Source organism: Alosa sapidissima, chromosome 5, assembly GCF_018492685.1.
Source record: "Alosa sapidissima isolate fAloSap1 chromosome 5, fAloSap1.pri, whole genome shotgun sequence".
NCBI lineage: Eukaryota > Metazoa > Chordata > Actinopteri > Clupeiformes > Clupeidae > Alosa > Alosa sapidissima.
This window is the reverse complement of record NC_055961.1, coordinates 17,072,713-17,092,407: the sequence shown is the minus strand read 5'-3', so window position 1 is coordinate 17,092,407 and position 19,695 is coordinate 17,072,713. Positions and strand designations below refer to the sequence as shown.

At 38.8% G+C, this 19,695-nt stretch overlaps 5 long non-coding RNA genes across 5 annotated transcripts; all 5 read right to left on the bottom strand.

The window, feature by feature from the left end:
* Positions 1–339: 339 nt before the first annotated feature.
* Positions 340–965, bottom strand: LOC121708860. Its single transcript, XR_006031786.1, has 3 exons — positions 804–965; positions 599–692; positions 340–521 (listed from the first exon to the last, which is right to left on the bottom strand). It is a non-coding gene; the product is annotated as an uncharacterized LOC121708860 (long non-coding RNA).
* A 3,287-nt stretch (positions 966–4,252) lies between these two features.
* Positions 4,253–6,131, bottom strand: LOC121708861. Its single transcript, XR_006031787.1, has 3 exons — positions 5,237–6,131; positions 5,012–5,105; positions 4,253–4,916 (listed from the first exon to the last, which is right to left on the bottom strand). It is a non-coding gene; the product is annotated as an uncharacterized LOC121708861 (long non-coding RNA).
* An 858-nt stretch (positions 6,132–6,989) lies between these two features.
* Positions 6,990–7,615, bottom strand: LOC121708856. Its single transcript, XR_006031783.1, has 3 exons — positions 7,454–7,615; positions 7,249–7,342; positions 6,990–7,171 (listed from the first exon to the last, which is right to left on the bottom strand). It is a non-coding gene; the product is annotated as an uncharacterized LOC121708856 (long non-coding RNA).
* A 3,288-nt stretch (positions 7,616–10,903) lies between these two features.
* LOC121708859 lies at positions 10,904–12,781 on the bottom strand. Its single transcript, XR_006031785.1, has 3 exons — positions 11,887–12,781; positions 11,662–11,755; positions 10,904–11,566 (listed from the first exon to the last, which is right to left on the bottom strand). It is a non-coding gene; the product is annotated as an uncharacterized LOC121708859 (long non-coding RNA).
* Positions 12,782–13,642: 861 nt separating this feature from the next.
* LOC121708857 lies at positions 13,643–18,392 on the bottom strand. The gene is made up of 4 exons (XR_006031784.1): positions 18,379–18,392; positions 14,107–14,218; positions 13,902–13,995; positions 13,643–13,824 (listed from the first exon to the last, which is right to left on the bottom strand). It is a non-coding gene; the product is annotated as an uncharacterized LOC121708857 (long non-coding RNA).
* Between the last annotated feature and the right edge of the window lie 1,303 nt (positions 18,393–19,695).

Genomic DNA, 19,695 nt, shown 5'->3' with positions numbered 1-19,695 from the left:
CTTTTGTCTGAATTTACATGGAATGATCCAATGCGCAAAGGGCCATACAGCCGGCTGTTGGTGCAGCAGTTTGACCACAGATCCCCCTTGTGTCAATGTGTTAGTTGGTCCAGCAGTTTGTATCTGTCACTGTTTAAAGGTGGTCACATTTGCAAAAATATCAGAGTATCAGTCACCACAGTGCTTGAATTTGGCCCCAGTCCTCTGGGAATTAAGTCATGTAGCTTCAACCTATTTTTCAGTGTTTTGGAAAGTCCAATCACAGCTTATGTGTGTGAAATAAATACATTTCCTAATCTAAAAATATATTTGAAATGAATGCAACCATACTGACTGATGTGGAATCCATTCATTTTTTAATGAAATTTGCATCAAACAAAGTCATTTCTAAACAGACCACTATTGATTAGAAACAATATCAATGTGTTAATAATCATGCTGCTTGATAGTCATAATAGTCATAATAGTTCACATTCTTCCATAGTCCTCACCAGCCACCATCTCCTTTGTTAACACAGCATCTGAGAAGAGAAACATGATTTCATGCCACATGTTGCACACAGTAGCCAAAGATGTTAATAAACAAAATTCAACTTACACATTTCCACCACCACAGTATGAATTATGGTCAATTTGTTGATTTTTTTCGCATTTCCGGTAACACCCCCCATTCTCACATGCAGCATAGACATCTGGAAAGAGAAAGAGTACACAACACAGCAGAACAATGTGTTACGTGTATGTGAGCCCAGGTGATTCCATCAAAAGGAAACAGACTGATAATAAAGTTAAACTGTACTTACTGCACACCAGTGCACTCATCATCATCAGTGCGAAGAACAGCGCGATCACTGGCCTCATGGTTTCTCTTTTTGGTGTTGATGCTATTCAGTAATGGTTAAGGAAAATGTCTGACTTTGGACAGGTTGCTCCTGTATTTATCTGAGAATTCTGTGATAACATTCAGGCTGTTACCACACACAAGTTGCCTCATCTAGGATTTTACCGGATTTGTCAAACGACAGCGACAAAACAAACACAAAGTGTACAAATACAGGGTCTGTTTGAGCAGACAAATTTATTTAACATGGAAATTCCCAAGGAAAACACAAATATCTAAAAGAGCTGTCAAACAATTTGTGAGAAACTTTAGTTGAACTGCATACATCCAATGATTTGAAAATAGCAGTCGGTAGTCTTCAAAGCCTGATAGTGATAGAAAGAAGTGACGAATTAGTGGCCCGATTGATATACCAAGGCAGGCAGACCAACAGTGGCTTCACTGTAAGAAAGTGGCATGACTGTTTCAAGATCAACCATAAAGTGGCACTTAAACAAAAATGGGCTGCAAAACCCTTTACATTGCCTATGCCAAAAACAGCATTTTTATGCCAAACAGCACCTAGGGCTCCGAACTTCAAGAGCAAAGTTGTTTGGAGTGATGAGACCACATGTCATTTTATGATCATAACCATAAATGGTAGGTTTGGAGAAGAGATTAACAAGGCCTATAACAAAAATGTCATATTTCTTACTGTGAATCATGGAGGCAGATCTCTGATTGTTTGTTAAGTTTTTTTTTTGGTGGTGGGGGGTAGGCAAAGGCACAGTTTTTCTCAGTCACTTTGATGCATTTCTCAGATCAGAATTGGAATGGTGCACATCATTAAAGCAGTTCTCTCCATCTTGAACAAACAGCAGTGCTTTAGTACATCCATGCAGCGGATTTTGTACAAATGTCTTCAGTTTTCTACATTTTCAATTGCTAATGTCATGCTGGTCAAAATGCACTGGTTCCATGCTGAATAATCCACATTGGCCTTATTTCACTGCTTGAGTTATTCCATGCAAAAGTGTTGTACCAGCTGCCATAGTCGTGTTATACAAGTTGTCATAGTCTGTCTAGCATATGTACATATATTGTGATCTGACAGACAGATGTACAGTGGTGCATAGCCCTGAGCAAGGGGTATTTTACTGTATATTGGTCATTTTTAATTTCCACAATGCTGTAAAAGCCTTTGTTGTCTTTATATTGCCACAATGTCTCAACAGTAAACAAATTGACTCTCTTGCAATCAACCCCATTCACACACACAATAATGTGTAACGTTGTAGTTTTCAAATAGCTATGCCACATAGAAAACGGTGCTGCCTTGCACATTGTTCATCAGAAAATACTTACAGAGTAAATTGTCATATTGACAACAAGACAAAGCAGTTTGACTAGGCTATTTTGACAAACAATGGCATAAGTACTTGTCATTTTGATTGCACTTGACAGTTTCATTGGTATACTTGCTTTTGAGACATAGACTAAGCATGCTGAGCAAAATACACACTTTTGCAGATAATCCATTATGTGGTGCAATTTGCACTAATTGTTTTGAGAAATGCACTAACTGTTGTGCAAACGTTAATGATGATTTGAGAAATGCATCCAAAGTGACTGGGAAAAACTGTAAAATTGATAAGATGAATGCAGCAGAAAATACTAATGTCCTAAGAAACTACAGGGTCCCAGAAAACAAAATGAAGTCCCGGCGACGTCCCGGACATTGTGTACTGTAGGGTTTCCGTTACGTCCCGCGGACATTTTTTCAGGACGTCTAAAGCACGTCCCCAAGACCCCAAGAGGGAACGTATTTCTAATGGTCACCGCGACGTTATGTGTGCGACCAGGGCCAGCGCTAGCCATTTGGGTGCCCTAAGCACAAATGCTTGGTGGTGCCCCCCCCCCCCCAACCAACCACCACCACCACCAAAGGAATAACAACCATTCATAATTTCTTAGTTAGATTTTTTTTCTAATTGCAGTTTACCAACAGATGTCGCCAACAACTAAACTTATCTAAAGCTGTTTCATTTGGCAAAATCATATCACGTTCAGTTGTAGGGTTTTTCCAAAGTTCACCTTACCAAGAGCCGTTTTCCACTCATCATTTCATTACGTTGTGAAAGTGTCACTTGTAGCGTTACTTTTTCACTACACAATTAGATCGTTTGATCATAATTGATAACAAACGCCAAAAAAGCGTCCTGAAATGCAAAGCAAACTAGGCTAATAGGCTAACGTTACCTGACTATATCTCTGATAGCTAAAAGAAATAGCAAGCCGAGTTTAAGCATAATCAGAAATAGCATTGCTAGCTAGCAACCTGAGGAAGGATTGCTAGTCTTATTCACCGATTGCTAACGTTAACAGAAAACAGCAGTGTTGAATTGCATTCAATAACCCATAATCCATATCCATATCCACAACGTAAAATAACTAGATGTACCGCATAGCGGTACAAAATATGACCGCCGCTCTGTCCTGTACATCCGTTCCGCGAAAATAAATGACACTTCAATTTGTCTCCATATTTTACTCCATCCCCCACTCTTGAAACTTTTGTGTATGCTTGTTTGGCATGCCTGAGTGTGTGTGTGCGGCTGCACAGAAAGTAGCCTACTAGTGCTGAAAAGATGAATAGATTGTAGAATAGCCAAAGATGTAGCATTGTTATAAAACCTTTAAAATCTCTAAACAATCACAAGTAGGGCAGTTCATCACAGTTCATCCATTGCAACTGGATTGATGAAAGGTCACTTACACCTGTAGGCTACATTGTATTTGGGAAAAGCAAAAGGTATCAGCATAATGTTATTTTTTTTTTTTTTTTTTTATGTATTTATAAACAAAAACATCTCTGTCAGTTCCATGCCGTTTTCAACAGCTATCAAAAACAAAGGTCATTTTTGGATGGATGGATTTTTTGTGAATGTTTCTTCTTCTACATAAGATTTTAGTCATCTTTAGTTCATGTAATACTTGTAATATCTGCTGTTTTCTACCATTACCTTTAGCAGACACTGTTGTCCAAAGTGGCTTATATATGTCAACTATATGACAAGGGATTACATTGTCCCCGGAGCAACTTGGCTTTAAGTGCCTTTCTCAAGGGCACAACGGTGGAAGCCAGGAATTGAACCCACAACTTTCAGACTACTGCACTCTAGCCCAGCTCCTTGATAGACCCAGAGCCTGAGCGTAGTGGAGTGTTAAATATCCATGTTATGAATGTAATTGAGGGTGTGGTATCTTCTTTCCTCCCTAACGTCCGGGGCAAGCAGTCGGACCGTGGCTGGAACAAAAGCTGCTGCGGAACCTTGGCTTGTGAGTGGTAATGCTTACTGGCCAATGATGTCCAGAGTTCTTCCACCTCAACACCCAGCAAAATAATATTACTCAGAGTATGATCGGCTTGGCTTATACTAATAATTGACTCACTAACCGAATGATAGGTGCGGTTTTAGGTTGATATGTGTGTATCTTCACCTCCTCTTGCATTTTACTGGATTTGTAAAACAACAAAGGGGTGCTCTAATTGTTTGGTACACAAGTTGCCCATTGCTGCTCAAACGACTGACTCCCAGCAATAATCAGCACCATTTCAGTAAACGTTTTTTATCGAGTCGTGACTGTACACCATGGGAATACTTGATATGTTTAATACTCTACTCCTGTTGGCGGTTTCCTTGGCTACTGTTTTCTATCTTGTGTATTAAAGGGCCATGCAGTTGGCTGTTGGTGTAGCACCTCGACCACGGTTTCCCCTTGTTATTGTCAGAGTGTTAGTCTAGCAGTTTGTATCTGCCTCTGTTTAAAAGTGGTCACATTTTTCAAAATATCAGAGTTGCAGTCACCACAGTGCTTTGATTTGGTTCCAGTCTTCATTTGTTATGGGAAGGCCCATTACAGCTTGTGTATGTTAAATAAATGCATTTATAAAAAAATTATAAAAAATATTGTCAACAATTGTGCACATTGCTTGATCCACAAAGTCCATCTTAAAAGGTTAATGTTTTTCACCACGGTTCAGCGATCGCAGTGGCCCAAATCCTTTTTTAAATCTCCTTTTTAAACACAGCATCTGAGAAGAGAAATAAGATTTTATGTCACATGTTTTACACTGTAAATAGACAAAAATGTTAATGTATGAAAACCTGTCTACAATGTTCAACTTACACATTTCCACCACCACAGTATAAACGATGGCCTATATATTCATCGTTAGTGCATTTCCGATAACACCTCCCATTCTCACATCCAGCGTAGACATCTGGAAAGAGTACACAACACAGTTTCTATTCAATGGCAGTCAAAAACAGGAGACAAAATGTATAATTGTTAATGTAACCGAGATGATTCCATCAAAAGGAAACAGACTGATAGTAAAGTTAAATTGCTTACTGCACACTAGTGCACTCATCACCATCAGTGCGAAGAACAGCGCGATTACTGGCCTCATGGTTTCTTTCATCATTTTTGAATGTGTCTCTTAAATCAGCAAACCAGACATTTTTAGTAAAGTTGCATTGAAATCATTCAACAAGTGTATTTTTTCAGGTAACTATGACAATTAACCAATATTTGAGATGTGTGAAACACTTTTTGACTGAAATGGTAGACCAAACCTACGCCCTTGTAGGCAGCCTAAACTTTTTTAGGGTGGAAGACACCAAAACTGAAATGTTTTCAGTATGACTGAATCATTAAAAGTGTGTAAGACATTCTCTTTGATTTTCTACAAGGCTATAGATTTGGGAAAAAAAGTGCAAAACCAGTGACCTTAAGGGTAGTATAAACTTGTTTTTGTATGCATTTGGTATCAATCATTATTTTTTTATTTTCATACTATGCTTTCATAATGTTGTAGCAATAATTGAGTTGTCTACATATAATGGATTTTAAGAAGGGGAAGGTTGTGTTTTTCGTCATTTTCATAGAATTAAAATTATATGTGGGGTAGGCACTTGAAAATATGTGAAAGTAGCTCAGTGTATGGGCATTAGTACAAAGTACCAATGTTGTACCATAGATAAATAAATAAAGTCAAAATCATTTTTCAATCATTTTCTTTTTGCCTCAGGGACAAGAATGAAAATGAGGGAGAATGAAAAATGTAACCAAGTAAGTGTATTTATGTATGAATGAAACACGGTACATCATTAGCACTTTATACTAGCCTGGCTAGCGCCACCACTTCTCAATGAGACGTGGTCTGGGAACCAAACGTTCATTTTCTCGTATTTGAAAAAAATGCCCAGATCCGTTTATTGGGTGCCACGGATGTCTATCAAATGCGTCTGTGCATAGCTCATCATCGTCTTGCTTTCCCCCCTGTTCTGTGATTGGTTCCCTATCTCAGGCGAAAATTTGCTCCATGGTCTCCAGGCTGCCTTAGCAGCGTGAATCAAATCGCGCGCAAGGCAGCATGGGAACACCCAGGCTAACTTTATACACAAAATGACTGTAAGAGCTATTCCCACATTGATTCTCATCTTCCTACATGACATTTTTAGATTTGCAAAAGGCAATCACGCCTTATTTTATCCTTAATATCTTCATGTGCATTTGTGGCAGAGACCTCAAATATTGGTTCAACATTAAAGGTGCTCTAAGCGATGTTGGCGTTGTTCTGTTGACGTTCAAACAAAACAGAGCTAGCTCGGCACTCCCTCCCCCTCCTTCCTGTGCAACTGACATGTGGATGTGAAAAAAGAGTTTACAAGACCCTCAATATCACTAGTTTTGCATTATGAAAGCACTAGAATTGAACAGGTCTGTAGACAAACTTTGAGCAAAATATGCAGCAACCATTTCCCTTTTGTCTGAATTTACATGGAATGATCCAATGCGCAAAGGGCCATACAGCCGGCTGTTGGTGCAGCAGTTTGACCACAGATCCCCCTTGTGTCAATGTGTTAGTTGGTCCAGCAGTTTGTATCTGTCACTGTTTAAAGGTGGTCACATTTGCAAAAATATCAGAGTATCAGTCACCACAGTGCTTGAATTTGGCCCCAGTCCTCTGGGAATTAAGTCATGTAGCTTCAACCTATTTTTCAGTGTTTTGGAAAGTCCAATCACAGCTTATGTGTGTGAAATAAATACATTTCCTAATCTAAAAATATATTTGAAATGAATGCAACCATACTGACTGATGTGGAATCCATTCATTTTTTAATGAAATTTGCATCAAACAAAGTCATTTCTAAACAGACCACTATTGATTAGAAACAATATCAATGTGTTAATAATCATGCTGCTTGATAGTCATAATAGTCATAATAGTTCACATTCTTCCATAGTCCTCACCAGCCACCATCTCCTTTGTTAACACAGCATCTGAGAAGAGAAACATGATTTCATGCCACATGTTGCACACAGTAGCCAAAGATGTTAATAAACAAAATTCAACTTACACATTTCCACCACCACAGTATGAATTATGGTCAATTTGTTGATTTTTTTCGCATTTCCGGTAACACCCCCCATTCTCACATGCAGCATAGACATCTGGAAAGAGAAAGAGTACACAACACAGCAGAACAATGTGTTACGTGTATGTGAGCCCAGGTGATTCCATCAAAAGGAAACAGACTGATAATAAAGTTAAACTGTACTTACTGCACACCAGTGCACTCATCATCATCAGTGCGAAGAACAGCGCGATCACTGGCCTCATGGTTTCTCTTTTTGGTGTTGATGCTATTCAGTAATGGTTAAGGAAAATGTCTGACTTTGGACAGGTTGCTCCTGTATTTATCTGAGAATTCTGTGATAACATTCAGGCTGTTACCACACACAAGTTGCCTCATCTAGGATTTTACCGGATTTGTCAAACGACAGCGACAAAACAAACACAAAGTGTACAAATACAGGGTCTGTTTGAGCAGACAAATTTATTTAACATGGAAATTCCCAAGGAAAACACAAATATCTAAAAGAGCTGTCAAACAATTTGTGAGAAACTTTAGTTGAACTGCATACATCCAATGATTTGAAAATAGCAGTCGGTAGTCTTCAAAGCCTGATAGTGATAGAAAGAAGTGACGAATTAGTGGCCCGATTGATATACCAAGGCAGGCAGACCAACAGTGGCTTCACTGTAAGAAAGTGGCATGACTGTTTCAAGATCAACCATAAAGTGGCACTTAAACAAAAACGGGCTGCAAAACCCTTTACATTGCCTATGCCAAAAACAGCATTTTTATGCCAAACAGCACCTAGGGCTCCGAACTTCAAGAGCAAAGTTGTTTGGAGTGATGAGACCACATGTAATTTTATGATCATAACCATAAATGGTAGGTTTGGAGAAGAGATTAACAAGGCCTATAACAAAAATGTCATATTTCTTACTGTGAATCATGGAGGCAGATCTCTGATTGTTTGTTAAGTTTTTTTTTTGGTGGTGGGGGGTAGGCAAAGGCACAGTTTTTCTCAGTCACTTTGGTGCATTTCTCAGATCAGAATTGGAATGGTGCACATCATTAAAGCAGTTCTCTCCATCTTGAACAAACAGCAGTGCTTTAGTACATCCATGCAGCGGATTTTGTACAAATGTCTTCAGTTTTCTACATTTTCAATTGCTAATGTCATGCTGGTCAAAATGCACTGGTTCCATGCTGAATAATCCACATTGGCCTTATTTCACTGCTTGAGTTATTCCATGCAAAAGTGTTGTACCAGCTGCCATAGTCGTGTTATACAAGCTGTCATAGTCTGTCTAGCATATGTACATATATTGTGATCTGACAGACAGATGTACAGTGGTGCATAGCCCTGAGCAAGGGGTATTTTACTGTATATTGGTCATTTTTAATTTCCACAATGCTGTAAAAGCCTTTGTTGTCTTTATATTGCCACAATGTCTCAACAGTAAACAAATTGACTCTCTTGCAATCAACCCCATTCACACACACAATAATGTGTAACGTTGTAGTTTTCAAATAGCTATGCCACATAGAAAACGGTGCTGCCTTGCACATTGTTCATCAGAAAATACTTACAGAGTAAATTGTCATATTGACAACAAGACAAAGCAGTTTGACTAGGCTATTTTGACAAACAATGGCATAAGTACTTGTCATTTTGATTGCACTTGACAGTTTCATTGGTATACTTGCTTTTGAGACATAGACTAAGCATGCTGAGCAAAATACACACTTTTGCAGATAATCCATTATGTGGTGCAATTTGCACTAATTGTTTTGAGAAATGCACTAACTGTTGTGCAAACGTTAATGATGATTTGAGAAATGCATCCAAAGTGACTGGGAAAAACTGTAAAATTGATAAGATGAATGCAGCAGAAAATACTAATGTCCTAAGAAACTACAGGGTCCCAGAAAACAAAATGAAGTCCCGGCGACGTCCCGGACATTGTGTACTGTAGGGTTTCCGTTACGTCCCGCGGACATTTTTTCAGGACGTCTAAAGCACGTCCCCAAGACCCCAAGAGGGAACGTATTTCTAATGGTCACCGCGACGTTATGTGTGCGACCAGGGCCAGCGCTAGCCATTTGGGTGCCCTAAGCACAAATGCTTGGTGGTGCCCCCCCCCCCCCAACCAACCACCACCACCACCAAAGGAATAACAACCATTAATAATTTCTTAGTTAGATTTTTTTTCTAATTGCAGTTTACCAACAGATGTCGCCAACAACTAAACTTATCTAAAGCTGTTTCATTTGGCAAAATCATATCACGTTCAGTTGTAGGGTTTTTCCAAAGTTCACCTTACCAAGAGCCGTTTTCCACTCATCATTTCATTACGTTGTGAAAGTGTCACTTGTAGCGTTACTTTTTCACTACACAATTAGATCGTTTGATCATAATTGATAACAAACGGCAAAAAAGCGTCCTGAAATGCAAAGCAAACTAGGCTAATAGGCTAACGTTACCTGACTATATCTCTGATAGCTAAAAGAAATAGCAAGCCGAGTTTAAGCATAATCAGAAATAGCATTGCTAGCTAGCAACCTGAGGAAGGATTGCTAGTCTTATTCACCGATTGCTAACGTTAACAGAAAACAGCAGTGTTGAATTGCATTCAATAACCCATAATCCATATCCATATCCACAACGTAAAATAACTAGATGTACCGCATAGCGGTACAAAATATGACCGCCGCTCAGTCCTGTACATCCGTTCCGCGAAAATAAATGACACTTCAATCTGTCTCCATATTTTACTCCATCCCCCACTCTTGAAACTTTTGTGTATGCTTGTTTGGCATGCCTGAGTGTGTGTGTGCGGCTGCACAGAAAGTAGCCTACTAGTGCTGAAAAGATGAATAGATTGTAGAATAGCCAAAGATGTAGCATTGTTATAAAACCTTTAAAATCTCTAAACAATCACAAGTAGGGCAGTTCATCACAGTTCATCCATTGCAACTGGATTGATGAAAGGTCACTTACACCTGTAGGCTACATTGTATTTGGGAAAAGCAAAAGGTATCAGCATAATGTTATTTATTTATTTATTTTTTTATGTATTTATAAACAAAAACATCTCTGTCAGTTCCATGCCGTTTTCAACAGCTATCAAAAACAAAGGTCATTTTTGGATGGATGGATTTTTTGTGAATGTTTCTTCTTCTACATAAGATTTTAGTCATCTTTAGTTCATGTAATACTTGTAATATCTGCTGTTTTCTACCATTACCTTTAGCAGACACTGTTGTCCAAAGTGGCTTATATATGTCAACTATATGACAAGGGATTACATTGTCCCCGGAGCAACTTGGCTTTAAGTGCCTTTCTCAAGGGCACAACGGTGGAAGCCAGGAATTGAACCCACAACTTTCAGACTACTGCACTCTAGCCCAGCTCCTTGATAGACCCAGAGCCTGAGCGTAGTGGAGTGTTAAATATCCATGTTATGAATGTAATTGAGGGTGTGGTATCTTCTTTCCTCCCTAACGTCCGGGGCAAGCAGTCGGACCGTGGCTGGAACAAAAGCTGCTGCAGGAACCTTGGCTTGTGAGTGGTAATGCTTACTGGCCAATGATGTCCAGAGTTCTTCCACCTCAACACCCAGCAAAATAATATTACTCAGAGTATGATCGGCTTGGCTTATACTAATAATTGACTCACTAACCGAATGATAGGTGCGGTTTTAGGTTGATATGTGTGTATCTTCACCTCCTCTTGCATTTTACTGGATTTGTAAAACAACAAAGGGGTGCTCTAATTGTTTGGTACACAAGTTGCCCATTGCTGCTCAAACGACTGACTCCCAGCAATAATCAGCACCATTTCAGTAAACGTTTTTTATCGAGTCGTGACTGTACACCATGGGAATACTTGATATGTTTAATACTCTACTCCTGTTGGCGGTTTCCTTGGCTACTATTTTCTATCTTGTGTATTAAAGGGCCATGCAGTTGGCTGTTGGTGTAGCACCTCGACCACGGTTTCCCCTTGTTATTGTCAGAGTGTTAGTCTAGCAGTTTGTATCTGCCTCTGTTTAAAAGTGGTCACATTTTTCAAAATATCAGAGTTGCAGTCACCACAGTGCTTTGATTTGGTTCCAGTCTTCATTTGTTATGGGAAGGCCCATTACAGCTTGTGTATGTTAAATAAATGCATTTATAAAAAAATTATAAAAAATATTGTCAACAATTGTGCACATTGCTTGATCCACAAGTCCATCTTAAAAGGTTAATGTTTTTCACCACGGTTCAGCGATCGCAGTGGCCCAAATCCTTTTTTAAATCTCCTTTTTAAACACAGCATCTGAGAAGAGAAATAAGATTTTATGTCACATGTTTTACACTGTAAACAGACAAAAATGTTAATGTATGAAAACCTGTCTACAATGTTCAACTTACACATTTCCACCACCACAGTATAAACGATGGCCTATATATTCATCGTTAGTGCATTTCCGATAACACCTCCCATTCTCACATCCAGCGTAGACATCTGGAAAGAGTACACAACACAGTTTCTATTCAATGGCAGTCAAAAACAGGAGACAAAATGTATAATTGTTAATGTAACCGAGATGATTCCATCAAAAGGAAACAGACTGATAGTAAAGTTAAATTGCTTACTGCACACTAGTGCACTCATCACCATCAGTGCGAAGAACAGCGCGATTACTGGCCTCATGGTTTCTTTCATCATTTTTGAATGTGTCTCTTAAATCAGCAAACCAGACATTTTTAGTAAAGTTGCATTGAAATCATTCAACAAGTGTATTTTTTCAGGTAACTATGACAATTAACCAATATTTGAGATGTGTGAAACACTTTTTGACTGAAATGGTAGACCAAACCTACGCCCTTGTAGGCAGCCTAAACGTTTTTAGGGTGGAAGATACCAAAACTGAAATGTTTTCAGTATGACTGAATCATTAAAAGTGTGTAAGACATTCTCTTTGATTTTCTACAAGGCTATAGATTTGGGAAAAAAAGTGCAAAACCAGTGACCTTAAGGGTAGTATAAACTTGTTTTTGTATGCATTTGGTATCAATCATTATTTTTTTATTTTCATACTATGCTTTCATAATGTTGTAGCAATAATTGAGTTGTCTACATATAATGGATTTTAAGAAGGGGAAGGTTGTGTTTTTCGTCATTTTCATAGAATTAAAATTATATGTGGGGTAGGCACTTGAAAATATGTGAAAGTAGCTCAGTGTATGGGCATTAGTACAAAGTACCAATGTTGTACCATAGATAAATAAATAAAGTCAAAATCATTTTTCAATCATTTTCTTTTTGCCTCAGGGACAAGAATGAAAATGAGGGAGAATGAAAAATGTAACCAAGTAAGTGTATTTATGTATGAATGAAACACGGTACATCATTAGCACTTTATACTAGCCTGGCTAGCGCCACCACTTCTCAATGAGACGTGGTCTGGGAACCAAACGTTCATTTTCTCGTATTTGAAAAAAATGCCCAGATCCGTTTATTGGGTGCCACGGATGTCTATCAAATGCGTCTGTGCATAGCTCATCATCGTCTTGCTTTCCCCCCTGTTCTGTGATTGGTTCCCTATCTCAGGCGAAAATTTGCTCCATGGTCTCCAGGCTGCCTTAGCAGCGTGAATCAAATCGCGCGCAAGGCAGCATGGGAACACCCAGGCTAACTTTATACACAAAATGACTGTAAGAGCTATTCCCACATTGATTCTCATCTTCCTACATGACATTTTTAGATTTGCAAAAGGCAATCACGCCTTATTTTATCCTTAATATCTTCATGTGCATTTGTGGCAGAGACCTCAAATATTGGTTCAACATTAAAGGTGCTCTAAGCGATGTTGGCGTTGTTCTGTTGACGTTCAAACAAAACAGAGCTAGCTCGGCACTCCCTCCCCCTCCTTCCTGTGCAACTGACATGTGGATGTGAAAAAAGAGTTTACAAGACCCTCAATATCACTAGTTTTGCATTATGAAAGCACTAGAATTGAACAGGTCTGTAGACAAACTTTGAGCAAAATATGCAGCAACCATTTCCCTTTTGTCTGAATTTACATGGAATGATCCAATGCGCAAAGGGCCATACAGCTTACAGCTGTTGGTGCAGCAGTTTGACCACAGATCCCCCTTGTGTCAATGTGTTAGTTGGTCCAGCAGTTTGTATCTGTCACTGTTTAAAGGTGGTCACATTTGCAAAAATATCAGAGTATCAGTCACCACAGTGCTTGAATTTGGCCCCAGTCCTCTGGGAATTAAGTCATGTAGCTTCAACCTATTTTTCAGTGTTTTGGAAAGTCCAATCACAGCTTATGTGTGTGAAATAAATACATTTCCTAATCTAAAAATATATTTGAAATGAATGCAACCATACTGACTGATGTGGAATCCATTCATTTTTTAATGAAATTTGCATCAAACAAAGTCATTTCTAAACAGACCACTATTGATTAGAAACAATATCAATGTGTTAATAATCATGCTGCTTGATAGTCATAATAGTCATAATAGTTCACATTCTTCCATAGTCCTCACCAGCCACCATCTCCTTTGTTAACACAGCATCTGAGAAGAGAAACATGATTTCATGCCACATGTTGCACACAGTAGCCAAAGATGTTAATAAACAAAATTCAACTTACACATTTCCACCACCACAGTATGAATTATGGTCAATTTGTTGATTTTTGTCGCATTTCCGGTAACACCCCCCATTCTCACATGCAGCATAGACATCTGGAAAGAGAAAGAGTACACAACACAGCAGAACAATGTGTTACGTGTATGTGAGCCCAGGTGATTCCATCAAAAGGAAACAGACTGATAATAAAGTTAAACTGTACTTACTGCACACCAGTGCACTCATCACCATCAGTGCGAAGAACAGCGCGATCACTGGCCTCATGGTTTCTCTTTTTGGTGTTGATGCTATTCAGTAATGGTTAAGGAAAATGTCTGACTTTGGACAGGTTGCTCCTGTATTTATCTGAGAATTCTGTGATAACATTCAGGCTGTTACCACACACAAGTTGCCTCATCTAGGATTTTACCAGATTTGTCAAACGACAGCGACAAAACAAACACAAAGTGTACAAATACAGGGTCTGTTTGAGCAGACAAATTTATTTAACATGGAAATTCCCAAGGAAAACACAAATATCTAAAAGAGCTGTCAAACAATTTGTGAGAAACTTTAGTTGAACTGCATACATCCAATGATTTGAAAATAGCAGTCGGTAGTCTTCAAAGCCTGATAGTGATAGAAAGAAGTGACGAATTAGTGGCCCGATTGATATACCAAGGCAGGCAGACCAACAGTGGCTTCACTGTAAGAAAGTGGCATGACTGTTTCAAGATCAACCATAAAGTGGCACTTAAACAAAAATGGGCTGCAAAACCCTTTACATTGCCTATGCCAAAAACAGTATTTTTATGCCAAACAGCACCTAGGGCTCAGAACTTCAAGAGCAAAGTTGTTTGGAGTGATGAGACCACATGTAATTTTATGATCATAACCATAAATGGTAGGTTTGGAGAAGACAAGGCCTATAACAAAAATGTCATATTTCTTACTGTGAATCATGGAGGCAGATCTCTGATTGTTTGTTAAGTTTTTTTTTTGGTGGTGGGGGGTAGGCAAAGGCACAGTTTTTCTCAGTCACTTTGGTGCATTTCTCAGATCAGAATTGGAATGGTGCACATCATTAAAGCAGTTCTCTCCATCTTGAACAAACAGCAGTGCTTTAGTACATCCATGCAGCGGATTTTGTACAAATGTCTTCAGTTTTCTACATTTTCAATTGCTAATGTCATGCTGGTCAAAATGCACTGGTTCCATGCTGAATAATCCACATTGGCCTTATTTCACTGCTTGAGTTATTCCATGCAAAAGTGTTGTACCAGCTGCCATAGTCGTGTTATACAAGTTGTCATAGTCTGTCTAGCATATGTACATATATTGTGATCTGACAGACAGATGTACAGTGGTGCATAGCCCTGAGCAAGGGGTATTTTACTGTATATTGGTCATTTTTAATTTCCACAATGCTGTAAAAGCCTTTGTTGTCTTTATATTGCCACAATGTCTCAACAGTAAACAAATTGACTCTCTTGCAATCAACCCCATTCACACACACAATAATGTGTAACGTTGTAGTTTTCAAATAGCTATGCCACATAGAAAACGGTGCTGCCTTGCACATTGTTCATCAGAAAATACTTACAGAGTAAATTGTCATATTGACAACAAGACAAAGCAGTTTGACTAGGCTATTTTGACAAACAATGGCATAAGTACTTGTCATTTTGATTGCACTTGACAGTTTCATTGGTATACTTGCTTTTGAGACATAGACTAAGCATGCTGAGCAAAATACACACTTTTGCAGATAATCCATTATGTGGTGCAATTTGCACTAATTGTTTTGAGAAATGCACTAACTGTTGTGCAAACGTTAATGATGATTTGAGAAATGCATCCAAAGTGACTGGGAAAAACTGTAAAATTGATAAGATGAATGCAGCAGAAAATACTAATGTCCTAAGAAACTACAGGGTCCCAGAAAACAAAATGAAGTCCCGGCGACGTCCCGGACATTGTGTACTGTAGGGTTTCCGTTACGTCCCGCGGACATTTTTTCAGGACGTCTAAAGCACGTCCCCAAGACCCCAAGAGGGAACGTATTTCTAATGGTCACCGCGACGTTATGTGTGCGACCAGGGCCAGCGCTAGCCATTTGGGTGCCCTAAGCACAAATGCTTGGTGGTGCCCCCCCCCCCAACCAACCACCACCACCACCACCAAAGGAATAACAACCATTCATAATTTCTTAGTTAGATTTTTTTTCTAATTGCAGTTTACCAACAGATGTCGCCAACAACTAAACTTATCTAAAGCTGTTTCATTTGGCAAAATCATATCACGTTCAGTTGTAGGGTTTTTCCAAAGTTCACCTTACCAAGAGCCGTTTTCCACTCATCATTTCATTACGTTGTGAAAGTGTCACTTGTAGCGTTACTTTTTCACTACACAATTAGATCGTTTGATCATAATTGATAACAAACGGCAAAAAAGCGTCCTGAAATGCAAAGCAAACTAGGCTAATAGGCTAACGTTACCTGACTATATCTCTGATAGCTAAAAGAAATAGCAAGCCGAGTTTAAGCATAATCAGAAATAGCATTGCTAGCTAGCAACCTGAGGAAGGATTGCTAGTCTTATTCACCGATTGCTAACGTTAACAGAAAACAGCAGTGTTGAATTGCATTCAATAACCCATAATCCATATCCATATCCACAACGTAAAATAACTAGATGTACCGCATAGCGGTACAAAATATGACCGCCGCTCTGTCCTGTACATCCGTTCCGCGAAAATAAATGACACTTCAATTTGTCTCCATATTTTACTCCATCCCCCACTCTTGAAACTTTTGTGTATGCTTGTTTGGCATGCCTGAGTGTGTGTGTGCGGCTGCACAGAAAGTAGCCTACTAGTGCTGAAAAGATGAATAGATTGTAGAATAGCCAAAGAAGATGTAGCATTGTTATAAAACCTTTAAAATCTCTAAACAATCACAAGTAGGGCAGTTCATCACAGTTCATCCATTGCAACTGGATTGATGAAAGGTCACTTACACCTGTAGGCTACATTGTATTTGGGAAAAGCAAAAGGTATCAGCATAATGTTATTATTTTTTTTTTTTTTTTATGTATTTATAAACAAAAACATCTCTGTCAGTTCCATGCCGTTTTCAACAGCTATCAAAAACAAAGGTCATTTTTGGATGGATGGATTTTTTGTGAATGTTTCTTCTTCTACATAAGATTTTAGTCATCTTTAGTTCATGTAATACTTGTAATATCTGCTGTTTTCTACCATTACCTTTAGCAGACACTGTTGTCCAAAGTGGCTTATATATGTCAACTATATGACAAGGGATTACATTGTCCCCGGAGCAACTTGGCTTTAAGTGCCTTTCTCAAGGGCACAACGGTGGAAGCCAGGAATTGAACCCACAACTTTCAGACTACTGCACTCTAGCCCAGCTCCTTGATAGACCCAGAGCCTGAGCGTAGTGGAGTGTTAAATATCCATGTTATGAATGTAATTGAGGGTGTGGTATCTTCTTTCCTCCCTAACGTCCGGGGCAAGCAGTCGGACCGTGGCTGGAACAAAAGCTGCTGCAGGAACCTTGGCTTGTGAGTGGTAATGCTTACTGGCCAATGATGTCCAGAGTTCTTCCACCTCAACACCCAGCAAAATAATATTACTCAGAGTATGATCGGCTTGGCTTATACTAATAATTGACTCACTAACCGAATGATAGGTGCGGTTTTAGGTTGATATGTGTGTATCTTCACCTCCTCTTGCATTTTACTGGATTTGTAAAACAACAAAGGGGTGCTCTAATTGTTTGGTACACAAGTTGCCCATTGCTGCTCAAACGACTGACTCCCAGCAATAATCAGCACCATTTCAGTAAACGTTTTTTATCGAGTCGTGACTGTACACCATGGGAATACTTGATATGTTTAATACTCTACTCCTGTTGGCGGTTTCCTTGGCTACTATTTTCTATCTTGTGTATTAAAGGGCCATGCAGTTGGCTGTTGGTGTAGCACCTCGACCACGGTTTCCCCTTGTTATTGTCAGAGTGTTAGTCTAGCAGTTTGTATCTGCCTCTGTTTAAAAGTGGTCACATTTTTCAAAATATCAGAGTTGCAGTCACCACAGTGCTTTGATTTGGTTCCAGTCTTCATTTGTTATGGGAAGGCCCATTACAGCTTGTGTATGTTAAATAAATGCATTTATAAAAAAATTATAAAAAATATTGTCAACAATTGTGCACATTGCTTGATCCACAAGTCCATCTTAAAAGGTTAATGTTTTTCACCACGGTTCAGCGATCGCAGTGGCCCAAATCCTTTTTTAAATCTCCTTTTTAAACACAGCATCTGAGAAGAGAAATAAGATTTTATGTCACATGTTTTACACTGTAAACAGACAAAAATGTTAATGTATGAAAACCTGTCTACAATGTTCAACTTACACATTTCCACCACCACAGTATAAACGATGGCCTATATATTCATCGTTAGTGCATTTCCGATAACACCTCCCATTCTCACATCCAGCGTAGACATCTGGAAAGAGTACACAACACAGTTTCTATTCAATGGCAGTCAAAAACAGGAGACAAAATGTATAATTGTTAATGTAACCGAGATGATTCCATCAAAAGGAAACAGACTGATAGTAAAGTTAAATTGCTTACTGCACACTAGTGCACTCATCACCATCAGTGCGAAGAACAGCGCGATTACTGGCCTCATGGTTTCTTTCATCATTTTTGAATGTGTCTCTTAAATCAGCAAACCAGACATTTTTAGTAAAGTTGCATTGAAATCATTCAACAAGTGTATTTTTTCAGGTAACTATGACAATTAACCAATATTTGAGATGTGTGAAACACTTTTTGACTGAAATGGTAGACCAAACCTACGCCCTTGTAGGCAGCCTAAACGTTTTTAGGGTGGAAGATACCAAAACTGAAATGTTTTCAGTATGACTGAATCATTAAAAGTGTGTAAGACATTCTCTTTGATTTTCTACAAGGCTATAGATTTGGGAAAAAAAGTGCAAAACCAGTGACCTTAAGGGTAGTATAAACTTGTTTTTGTATGCATTTGGTATCAATCATTATTTTTTTATTTTCATACTATGCTTTCATAATGTTGTAGCAATAATTGAGTTGTCTACATATAATGGATTTTAAGAAGGGGAAGGTTGTGTTTTTCGTCATTTTCATAGAATTAAAATTATATGTGGGGTAGGCACTTGAAAATATGTGAAAGTAGCTCAGTGTATGGGCATTAGTACAAAGTACCAATGTTGTACCATAGATAAATAAATAAAGTCAAAATCATTTTTCAATCATTTTCTTTTTGCCTCAGGGACAAGAATGAAAATGAGGGAGAATGAAAAATGTAACCAAGTAAGTGTATTTATGTATGAATGAAACACGGTACATCATTAGCACTTTATACTAGCCTGGCTAGCGCCACCACTTCTCAATGAGACGTGGTCTGGGAACCAAACGTTCATTTTCTCGTATTTGAAAAAAATGCCCAGATCCGTTTATTGGGTGCCACGGATGTCTATCAAATGCGTCTGTGCATAGCTCATCATCGTCTTGCTTTCCCCCCTGTTCTGTGATTGGTTCCCTATCTCAGGCGAAAATTTGCTCCATGGTCTCCAGGCTGCCTTAGCAGCGTGAATCAAATCGCGCGCAAGGCAGCATGGGAACACCCAGGCTAACTTTATACACAAAATGACTGTAAGAGCTATTCCCACATTGATTCTCATCTTCCTACATGACATTTTTAGATTTGCAAAAGGCAATCACGCCTTATTTTATCCTTAATATCTTCAT